This window comes from Pinus tabuliformis, chromosome 9 (genome assembly GCF_031772625.1).
Source record: "Pinus tabuliformis cultivar Carrire ecotype Pingquan chromosome 9, CPIR1, whole genome shotgun sequence".
NCBI classification, from domain to species: Eukaryota; Viridiplantae; Streptophyta; class Pinopsida; order Pinales; family Pinaceae; genus Pinus; species Pinus tabuliformis.
The window spans coordinates 1,936,628,437-1,936,640,630 of record NC_142307.1 but is presented as its reverse complement, the minus strand read 5'-3'; positions in this window follow the sequence as shown (position 1 = coordinate 1,936,640,630).

Genomic DNA, 12,194 nt, shown 5'->3' with positions numbered 1-12,194 from the left:
AGCTCCTCCTCCTCATACTCATCCTACTCCTCCTCCTAAAGCAATGGCTGCTCGGTTTGCCCCACTTGCTTTGCCTGCAAATCTTCATGATATGCCAGCTGATTATCAAAGCAAAATTCCCATGTTTGATGGCACTCCACAAAGTATTACTGCTCAGCAACATATCGACAAAATGACCACTTTCTTTGATCTATATGAGTTAGATGAAGAAGATGTTACCATGCGGTTGTTCGTGCAAACATTTGCAGGAGAAGTTAGAAAATGGTTCAGAGGGTTGACAGCTAATAGCATTGCCACCTTGGAAGCACTTCAGAATCAGTTTTTAGATCGATGGGAAATCAGAAAAGATCCGCTTCAGATTAATGCCGAATACAACAATCTCAAGCGTAATCCGGGTGAGTCCGTTCAAGATTACATAATCAGATTCAATACAGTTTATAATGCTATTCCTGATGATTTGAGGCCATCTAGAAAATCAGCACTTCTTAAGTTCCCGGATGGTTTTGATCCGGAGATGGCTTATTCATTGAGAGATAGAGATCCTCCTACCTTGGAGGATATGCAGAAGATTGCTGTCAGCGTTGAGGCAAACTTAAATGACAAAAGAGCAAGAATGAAGGCTGAAAAGCGAGTCACAATCAAGGAGGAAGCATCCACATCAAATCAGGTTCTCCGTGAACTTGAACAGCTTAAAAGGGCATTTGAAAATGTTAGTATTGACAAGCCGGAGCCTCAGATTCGTAATCCAAATTTCAGAGGTCAACAACAGCAACAATATAGAATCAAGCAGCGTGAAACAAAGGCACAAGAGGCAGCAGTTCAGCAGCAAATGAAACCTCCTTTTCAGCAGAATTTTGTTAGCCAAGAATCAGAGGATGAAGGTGATAATGTTGGAGAGGAAAATCACTTCTTCACTCCTGATGATATGCCCACTTATATTACAGAAGAAGATGAGCTGGTGAGTAATTCCATCATTCCCCAAGATGAGCATTATATTTTGTCAAACGATGCAATACTTGAAGAAGAATCCGAAGAGTATCAACGAGGGTATTTGCATGCTTTATCAGCCCAGCAAGGCCAGCAAAGGCAATTGAGAAACCGAGTTGTTCCCATAAATCCCATTCAGAAAAAGAAAGATACTTCAGCGAAAAATGATTCGGCTTCCTCACACGCAAAAGGAAAAGACATAGTCGGTCCTTCAACAAGTCAATCATCACCAGCAGCTAAGGCGGATCAGCCATCAAATGCACCAAAAGATAAAGCTGAAAAAAGAGATAATCCGGCTAAAGAAGGTGAGAAGGTTTCAGTTTTCAGTTTGGAGAATGAGATTGCAAAGTTGAAAGTGCCCATTCCTTTGACAGAAATCATGAAGAATAGCACCTACCGAGGCCAGCTCTCCAAGATGTTGAATTTTGATCTGATGCTAGACACGGTGAATGTACAAGATGATCAGCCGGAATTGATTTTTGGGCCAGCTTTAAATGGTGAGTCTCCTGAAAGTGATGTTCCTCCATTTTATATCAGTTTGCGATTGCACGAGTATGTGTTGCACAATGCCATGTTTGACTCAGGAGCCTCGCATAATTTGATGCCGAAAACGATCATGGAGAAGCTGGGACTTGACATCACAAGGAAGTATCATGATTTGTATTCGTTTGATTCCAGCCGGGTAAGATGTATTGGTTTGATCAAAGACTTGGTGGTGAGTCTAGATCAAATTCCAGCGAAGAATGTTTTGATGGATGTGGTAGTGGCGGATATTCCTCCGCGGTTCGGCATGTTGCTTTCGAGATCATGGGGAGCCAAGCTCAAAGGTACACTTCAGCTTGATTTTTCATATGCCACAATTCCAGTTTTCGGTCAAATGAGGAAGTTATATCGGGAACAAAAGATGAAATACATGATCACTAGTAAGGAAAAGCCAGTCAATCATCCTGTAAATTATGTACAAACAGATTTAGAATCTTTTGTTTTGTTTGCGGATAATTTCAATGAGGTAGATAGTCAGTTAGTTCAAGTAGAAGATATACCAGATATTTCAGAAAATTTCAGAGAAGTTTTGAGAAAGGAAAGTGAAGAAAGGTCTGCTGTCATAAGGCCAATTGCTGAAACAAATGGGCAGCAAATAGAGCATGCATCAACATCAGATTTTCAGCACTTAGAAGATGATGAGGATGGTCTTTGGACCATGGATTTTGATGGCGCAGTGGGCAGCGATGGTGCTGGTATAGGTGTATGGATTCGAAGCCCATTTTTAGTCCAAAACCAAGTTCCAAGCAAGGTACGGGTATGTTCATATAAATTGGCATTTGATTGTTCAAATAATGAGGCGGAATACGAAGCTCTTATTGCTGGTCTGAAAATCCTTCGGAAGTTGAAGGCAAAGAAGATAGCGGTATATGGCGACTCCGAGTTGGTTATCAAGCAAGTGAAAGGTGAATTTCAGGCCAAACATCCTCGTATGCGAGCATATCGGAATGTTGTCCTAGATATCTTAAAGCAGTTTTCATAACATACTTTGACATGTGTGCCCCGGATTCAAAATGGTGTTGCGGATGCATTGGCTAAGGCAGCAAGTAATCTGAAAATACCCATGAATTCCAGCAATAAGTTTGAGATATATGTAAAGCATCGTCCTACAGTCCCAGATAATCAAAGGTGTTGGCAAGTTTTCCAAGATGACGAAGAAATCAAAGATTTTCTGCAAATTGAGGGTAAATTCGAAGACATTTCAATAGACACGGAAGCCGAAGGAGTAAATCAGATGGATGTGTTGCAGCTCAAGGACAATTACATTCCTAAAGGATTAATTCTGTTAGAGAATTGTTCGATCAAGATGATGTGGCCCACAAGCCAACTTTGAGGCCAACGGACAAAGGTGTTGAAGATGTAAATCTTGGGACAGCCGAAAATCCAAAGATGGTGAAGCTCTCGAAAGCATTGCCGCCAAAGGTAAAGAAAGAATATATCAGATTATTGTCTTCGTTTTCTAATGTTTTTGCATGGGACTATTCAGATTTGAAAACTTATGACACAAGTATCATTCAGCATACCATTCCCATAAAACCAAATCAAAAGCCTTTCCGACAAAAGTTGAGAAGAATTAATCCTAAATTGCTGCCATTGATTGAGAAGGAAGTCAACAGGTTGTATAAGTCTGGAATCATAGTGCCAATCCGGTTTTCTGATTGGATTTCCAACTTGGTGCCCGTGAGAAAGAAGACCGGCGAGATTCGATTGTGTATAGACTTCAGAAATCTGAACAAGGTGTCATTAAAGGACAATTATCCGCTGCCCAAAATGGACCATATATTGCAGCGGGTAGTGGGGGCATCAAGGATGTCATTGCTTGATGGTTATTCCGGGTATAATCAGATTTTGGTACATGAAGATGACCGTGACAAGACAACATTTACTACTCCATGGGGTACATTTCATTATGCCAAGATGCCGTTTGGATTGAAGAACGCGGGTGCCACATTTCAGCGGGCAATGGACATGGCCTTTGCAAATGAGAAGGATGTCTTTTTGGTTGTTTATCTTGATGATCTGACCGTGTTTTCTAAATCAGATGAAGAGCATTTGTTTCATTTGACTAAGGTGTTTCAAAAGTGCAGAAAGTATGGTATCTCATTGAATCCGAAGAAGAGTCTTTTTGCTATGAGCGAAGGCAAGCTGCTGGGCCATATCATTTCTAAAGATGGCATACGTATAGATCCTGCACGAGTGGAAGCAATTCAGCAATTAGAGCAGCCCCGTAGCAAGAAAGAGATTCAGTCTTTCAATGGCAAATTGAATTTTCTGCGTCGCTTCATTCCTAATCTTGCCGAACATCTTAGAGAGATAACCAATATGCTCAAGAAGGACAGCGAGCTCAAATGGACCGAAGAGGCGGTAAAGTCTTTTAATTTGATAAAGGTAATCTTATCTTCAGCCCCAACTTTGATCAGCCCAGATTATACACAAGATTTTATTTTATTTTCATTTGCTTCTGAGCATACGTTGGCAGCCGTATTGATGCAAAAGAGAGATGGGGTTGAGAAGCCCATCGCTTTTTTCAGCCGTATCATAAGGGACGGAGCGCTGAATTATAATATTATTGAGAAGCAAGCATTGGCACTGATCAAAGCCTTGAAAGATTTCCGGGTATACATATTGAATTCTCATATTTTAGCATATGTTCCCAATGCAGCTGTAAAGGATGTTTTAGTACAAACGGAACCGGAAGGAAGAAGGGGTAAGTGGATCGTTGCGCTATTAGAGTATGATGTAGAAATTAAGCCTACCAAGTTGATTAAAGGTCAAGGTCTTTCTAAGTTGATGGCTGAAACGAATCTTCACGTCCTTGATATCAATTTGATTGCTGCCTTGTCTGATGAAGACGAAGAAAATTCAGCTCTACAGGTATCCGATATCTTTGTGTCTTCTCCTTGGTATGCTGATATAATATATGTGCTTCAAAATTTGTCTTCACCCCCTGGGATGCCTAGAAACAAAGCTAGAACATTGAAGCTAAAGGTTGCCAAATTTTGCATTATCAAATCAGCACTTTATTGGAAAGATCCTGGTGGCATATTGCTGAACTGCTTGGTCGAAGAAGAAGCTAAGACAACAGTAGAAGATTTTCATAAAGGTGACTGTGGGGGTCACCTCTTTTGGAAGACCACGGCTAATAAGATCTTGAGAGCTGGTTTCTGTTGGCCTTCTTTATTTTCTGATGTGTATAAAGCGGTTAAAAGCTGTCATGAATGTCAAATTTTTCAAGGAAAGCAAAAATTACAACCGTTGCCTCTCAAGCCCGTTGAAATCAGCGCACCATTTCAGCAATGGGGCTTGGATTTTATTGGCGAAATCCACCCAGCATCTTCCGGCCAGCATCGATGGATCTTGACCGCCACAGATTACTTCACGAAGTGGATTGAAGCCATTCCCACCCGGCAAGCCACGGACTCGGTAATTATCTCTTTTCTTGAAAGTAATATATTGTCACGTTTCGGCTGTCCACATAAGTTGATTACAGATAATGCAGCAGCATTCAAATCGAAGAAAATGGTTGATTTTTGCTATAAATATAACATCAGCTTGGGGCATTCGACCACCTACCATCCGCAAGGTAATGGGCTGGCTGAATCTTCGAACAAATCGCTAGTGAACATCATAAAGAAATTGCTGGAAATAAATAAGAAGAGCTGGCACAAAAAGTTAGTAAATGCATTATGGGCTGATCGGGTAAGTCAAAAGAAGTCAATTGGTATGTCACCTTTTGAACTGGTTTATGGAGTAGATGCAATGTTTCCTACTTCACTTAGTGTTCCAGTAGCCAAGTTGTTTCAAGAAGCTGGTGGCGAGGAGGATCCTATGCAACGGCGGATCAGTCAAATGATTCATTTACAGCAGACACGAGAGGAGGTTCATCAAAATTCCCTTAAGTTGCAAGAGCGCATAAAGAAAATCTATGATAAGAAGGCCAAATCAGATGATTTTCAGATAGATGATGTTGTTTTGAGATGGGATGCCCGAAATGAAGACAAAGGGAAACATGGAAAATTCGACAACTTGTGGAAAGGTCCCTACAAAATTGCAGCATACCATGGTCCAAATGCTTTTCTTCTCAAAGAAATGAATGGTGATGAATGTCTTGGTGGGTCGGTGAATGGCCGGCTGCTCAAAAGGTATCATGCTTGAGCATTTTCTGCTCTAATCACTCTCATTGTAATTACCATTTTACTTTCATTCTGCAGCAAGTGTGAAACTGATCTCCCATCTTCAGTTTGGGGCCCGAGGTGAAGGCTATAATTCTGAAAATGGTGATTAGTTGGTGTGAGTTTTTAAAGTTGTTTTAGTCAGTCTATTTTCTGCGTAAAGTGAGTTGGTTTATGTCAAAGTTAGTTTAAATTTCAGTCAAATGTCAAAGTCAAATAAAGTTGTCAAAATTTGGTCACATGTGTAAAAGTTGACTCCATTGCCCAATGTTAATAAAGCACTGGTCTGCTCTTCCAGAGGTCTAAGGTTCTTGGTACCTCCAAGGAGCTACCATCCCCATTGGAGCCAATGTTAGAGTCGGTCTTGAGCCCTCCATCAGCGATCAAAACTCTTTGCATTTGCATAGGTAGGTGTCTCATCAGTGTCAATTTTTGCATCCCATTAGGCATGCCATAACCCTGATGGAGGAGCTGGTGTATTTGTACCCCTCTTGGCATTGCTGGATCAGGTCATTTCAGTCATTAAGCTCTTTCAAGCTTGTCTTGTCTTGTCTTGAGGTCAATTTCCTAGGTCTAGGGTTTTGGTCAAGTATGTTTACAAGGTCTTGTGTCTGAAGGTCAATAAGTGTTCAGCAAGCCAGAGGGATGATTGTAAAGATGTTTCTTCGAAGTTTTTTATCTTGTACAGTTAATTTTCACCTTGGATTTAAAAACTCTGTTTTTAAAGCCAAGGTCATTTTTCAAATTTTTGTAAAAAGTGATGAAATTTCAAAAGACTTCAGCGGACAACATGTAACCCTGGTCCCCTTGCCAAGATCCTTCAGATGATCTCCCTGCAAAAAGAATCAAGCCAAAGCACTAAATGAGTCAATTTCAGGACAAAGGAAACCAAAAAGTCAGTTTTATAAAGTGTCAAAGAGAAACATTAGAAAGTGGGTTTGAGCATGAAATTTATTCAAATGAAACCTATAAAGACCCAAACTCCCTCCTTTTACTCTCATTGTGCATCCAAGACACTTGCAAGAGAGTTTGGGCGAGTGATTGAGTGAAAGGAGTGAAAGTTGAGCGAATTCGGGCGTTTGACAGGCGCGCGACCCGTCAGGCCAGGCGCGCGACCCGTTAGAGGGGTTCCCGCAGTTCAGTTTTTCAACGGGCGCGACCCGTCAGGCGCGCGCGACCCGTCAGCGACCTCCCTTCCAAACCCTTTGCAAATTTGTTCAAGCACCCTCCAAATCATCAAATTGCTTGAGGTAGGTTCTCTAAACTTGGAAATGATTGCTGGTTATGTTTGAAGGACATCATGATTGTGTTTTTAATGATCAAATTGTGCAAGAGAAAACGCTCCATATGGCTGTATATTAAATTTGTAAAAATTTGCTAGGGTTTGTTGCTGTTTCAATGGTTTTTTCCCTTGTACTCATTTTTCCTCATTCCCATTTCATTTTCCCTGTATGTCCATATAAATCTCCCTTTTAAATTTGTAAAGAAAATAAACCCTACCCCTTTTCCCTAAAAAATAAAAAATCAAGCCCTAACCCTACCCCTCATAATACCCATGTAAACACATGTATTTAATGATGCATATGCAGTGATATTTGCAGTGTTTTTCCCTAAATTCCCTGTTGTATACATGTATTCCCATTTTCCTTGTAAAAATGTCCCTCCCCTAACATTTCCCTCATGTTCCTTGTCCCCTTGAAACAGCATATAAATCAGCTTTTTACAGGCAGAAACAGTAGCACAGTTTGTCCACTTTGCTCTTTAAACAATGTCAGAAACCGAAACCTATGAGCAAAGTGATGACCAGTCATCAGCTTCAGAGATTGAGGTACAGAGGAGGCCTCATAAGGGTGGAAAGGGTGGTCATCATAGGCGAGAGGAGCCCACCTCTTTAGCAGAGTTACAGGCTTGTCCTATGGCAGTCACATGTTTCCAGTATATGTCTTGCTATGAGTTTTGTGAGAGGATCTCTCGGATTCAGCACCACAGAGAGTTGGCTCACCTATTTGTTTTACACTTGCATGATGGACATGTCAACCTTGCAGGGGTGAACTTTACATTGACACCCGAGGTGATCTCACATGCCACAGGGATACCTAATGTTGGGGAGGTGTGGAATAAGCGCAAGGTGTTGGATAGTGTTCACTTTGAGCCTTTTGTTCGGCCACCATTCATGAGACATTTGGCAGGTGTGTTTCCATTCAGGTTTCTCAGGAGCGAGTATGCTCCCATGATGAGGCTCATCATGCACTATTTTACCTGTGAGGGCAAATTTTCACAGGTATATTCATACCATATTCGCCTCTTGATGCACTTCACCCGAGTGAGGACGATGAACATCCCTGCTTTCTTCTATCAGAACATTCAGAGGATGGTGCCCATGTTGCAGAGGAAGAGCCCGGCACAGTAGTATAGGAGCCTGTACCATTATGGTTTGATTCAGCTAGTAGTATTGCATCAGTTGGCTCAGCAGGGCATCTCATGGGAGGAGTTCATCTCTCGTGAGTTTTTCACAGCACCACCCTCGCCACATCCTGAGGTTGTTCACGAGGAGGGAGGACCATCCCAGCAGCATGACATCCCTATCACTAGACATGTCAGCTCCTCACCTTTGGTTACCTATCAGAAAGGCCCGAGGGCCTTATTTACAGCAGCTCGGCGAGTACTATCTCCACAGCAGGTGGAAGGGGTCTCGCTTTCATCATCAGCTCAGCGAGTGTTATCTCCACATCAGGTGGAAGGGGCCTCGCTTTCTTCACCAGCACAGGTACCAGGGAGGGGTAAACAGCCCATGATTGATGAGGGGCCATCAGGAGTTCCAGATATTGAGCTTGTCGATCTTGAGGCCAGTTCTCCTAGCCGAGAGGCAAAGGATATCATTCAGCATCTCAGAGCTGAAAATGATGCCTTGCAGAGGAGATTAGAGGGTGCACAATGGACCATCACATACCTCGAGCAGTGCAACAAACAGCTGGAAGATGAGCAAGCACTTGATGAGTTGTGGAGGATTCGTAGTGACCGAATCTTGAACCGAAGAAGACCCGGTGATCCATTGCCTGCTGACCGAGAGTCCATGCTCATCCGGGTAAATGCACACTTGGAGAGGCTGTTGGCTAAGGCCAACCAAGAGAAGAAATTGTTGAGGAACATGAAGAACCATTACTGGGCAAGAATGCATGTGTGCAAGGCAAAGATGAAGATGTTTCAAAGGCGGTTGACCGAGGCACTAAAACGGAGAAAGAGGCCCAATCCCCTCCGTATCTTGGCTGAGGCTTCACTCAAGGATCAAGGCACTAAATAGCCTAGCCACAGCACAAATCCCAAGAAATTTTGAGAATTTTGGGTGAATTTTGGCATTTTCAGGCAATTTGCAGGTTTTTCCCATTAACGGGTCTCAACCCCCGCGCGACCCTTCATCATGGCAACTCCATTTGACAAAAACTCAGCATTTCCAGATTTTTCATGCAAAGTTACACATGCTCATGGATGGACTTGAGATTTGGTGAAGTTTTGGGCCTCCAGAAAGTCAAAAAACTAGTAAAAAATGACTTTCTACCACTTTTTTGAATTGCAGAAAGAAGTCTTGGGAGATTTGATTTTTGACAGGGCAAATGAACTCCAAATTCAAAAATTCCAGTTGGGTTGGAAAGTAGACTCACAGACCTTTCCAACAAGCCTACTCTTGCTCAATTTTTCCACCTGCAAGTGCCCCAAAAATGGCTCCAAAGGCGCGCGACCCGTCATTTTTCCAAAATGCACTGTACAGCTCAGAAAAGCGCATTTTGACCCAGTTTGACTTTTTGGGGTGAATTATGATTCTCTTTGATGTAATTATTGTACTTTTAAGACACTTTTACTCTTATGTAACACTTCTAAAGGATTCATTCATGAAAAGGGTAAATATTAAATGAATGAATTGGTTTCCTAGCTTATAGAGGCAAGTTGTTTTGACTGCCTAGTTTGTAGTGCTTAGTTTAGAAGTGGTTGAAACAGCTCCTAGGATAGTGAGCTCGACCCATGGAGGCAGGGAAAGAGGTTAGATCATCTATATTATGTACTTTCTTGCTCATTTTCATGGTTGGACTCTTGAGGGAGAAGCTATCATTGTATTATTCACTGTATCTCTGCAATTTTTGGCTAAGGAAGACCAGGGTTTTGCAGTCCTCTTTGGGATTCTTGTGGACTCATGTGTTGATGGTGTGTTTCTCAATGTATTTGTAAGCTTTTTATGTGACTCATTTCCTTTCTTTTATTTCTGCACATTAAACAAATGAAGTGTTAAAGTAAGAATTCATGCCTGCCATGCTCTGCTTTTAAGTTTGTTTAATTTCAATGTTTTTTACTGTCTGAAGAGAATTCAAAGTTATTGTTTGCTCTCTTTAGCTCCTCACCTTTCATTCCTGACCATCCACCTCAAAATCAAAGGCATCAATATTGTCTCCTACCTCGCCCCAAAGAACCCCCTGCAGAAACTGTGTCCAATCCCCGCACCCAAAATTGCCCTCTCCTCAATTTGCCACCAAAAACCCAAAAAACCCCAAATCAAACTCTTTGATCAGTTTACTAGCCTAATATCAGTGTTACCTTATTGGTCATCTCATCTATTGAAGATTTTACCGAGATAGACCGGAGAGAGCCTTCTCCTGCCCCGTAGGGCTAGCTACGAGGTTAAATGGTTTGATGTTGCCTTGAGGTTTACCTTTCTCAGCCTGAGGTGAAATTTCAAGCGCTAACACACCTCATGGGAAATGCCTAAGGGGAGAGAAAGATATGATATTGACATTATATCTGACTTGTCCCTGATCAAGTTTGATTTATTCCTGTGCATCCTACACTCCCATCTATAGAAAACCCCTGTTTCCTTATTGTGATGTCCATATATTTTATATGGCATCCATGTGTATGCATGTGAAAGAGGATTGTTGAGGCTTGGGTGGACGGACCCAGAGGAAGGTTTCACTTGGAGCCGTGGATGAATCAAGTTGTATTCTTCCACATTCTTTTGTAATCATCAATAAATAAGCTCTATCTTGTTCTTGATGTTATGATCTTAATGCTTTAATTCATGGATTTCAGAGATCTGTGGCTTGAATCTTTTGAATCAATGTCCAGAGAATCCACAGTTTTAACATTTTTGTACCAACGTTTCAAATCCCAAATGGGATCCATCATTAGGATATGAGAATGATGATGACAAAAGAGCAGCAAAGAATAATAAATAGTGATGAGGATAAAAATTTTATAGAATGACAAACTGTCGGCTGAAATAATTTTTATTTTTTATTATTTTTATTTAATTAATTTTTTTATTTTTTTTTTTAATTTTTATATACTAATTTGCTTTAAAAAATTTAATTAATTTTAATTAAATTTATATAATCTAATATTAATATTAATTTGATTTTTAAAATTTTATATATTAGTTTGTTTTATTAATATATTATATATATAATATTAATTTGTTTTAATATTAATAAGATTTAATATATAGAATTAAAATGCTTTAAAATTATTAATATGTTTTATTAATTTGTTTTATTAATTTGTTATAATATAACATTGATTTATTAATTTTATACCTAGATCTAAGAGAAATTAATATTAACTCTAATATGAAATTAATTTTTACCTAAAACTAAATAAAATTAAAATTAATATAACTCTAAAATGAAATTAATTTATACCTTGATCTAAATGAAATTAATATTAACCCTAATATGAAATTAAAATATACCTAGGGAAATATTAATTCTAGAATATTAATTTGTTTTATTAATATTATATAAATAATATTAATTTTGAATTAATATTATTTTTTATTAATTTGATATAATATTATAATTTGCTTTATTAATATTAACCTAGATCTAAAATGAAATTAATATTAATCTAATATGAAATTAATATTAATTCAATATGAAATTAATATTAAACCTAGGAAAATAATTTTAATCTGAAATTAATTTTATACCAAGGGAAAATTAATACTAAAATGAAATTAATTTTAATAATATTAATTCCTAAATAATTTAATTAAATATTATTATTATTATTATTAAATTATTATTATTATTAATATTAATTATATTATATTAACTATTATAAATAATTAATATTTATAATAAATTAATATAATGATTAATATATTACTCAATAGTAATAAAGAAATTAATAAATCCTAGAATTTAATGGACATTCTATACCTAGACCTAAATGAAAACAAAGACTGAAGTCACAAGAAAGGAGAGGGATAACTTACCTGCTGAGGCCTTAACCAGGGGATGCGCTTGCGATTTCCTTGATCAAGGGAAGCCAGCTCCCGCTAATCTCCACGCCATTATCTCTGTTCAGATTATGAGGATGTTTGATAATTTCAAGTGCTTCTCTGATCTTTCGTCTCTGATGTTGCTCTTCCCTAGCGATAATTGATGCGCTTTCCAGACAGATATGGTGTTTAGTTTTTAAGGAGTGCTCTGTCAGGGCTGAAGTATG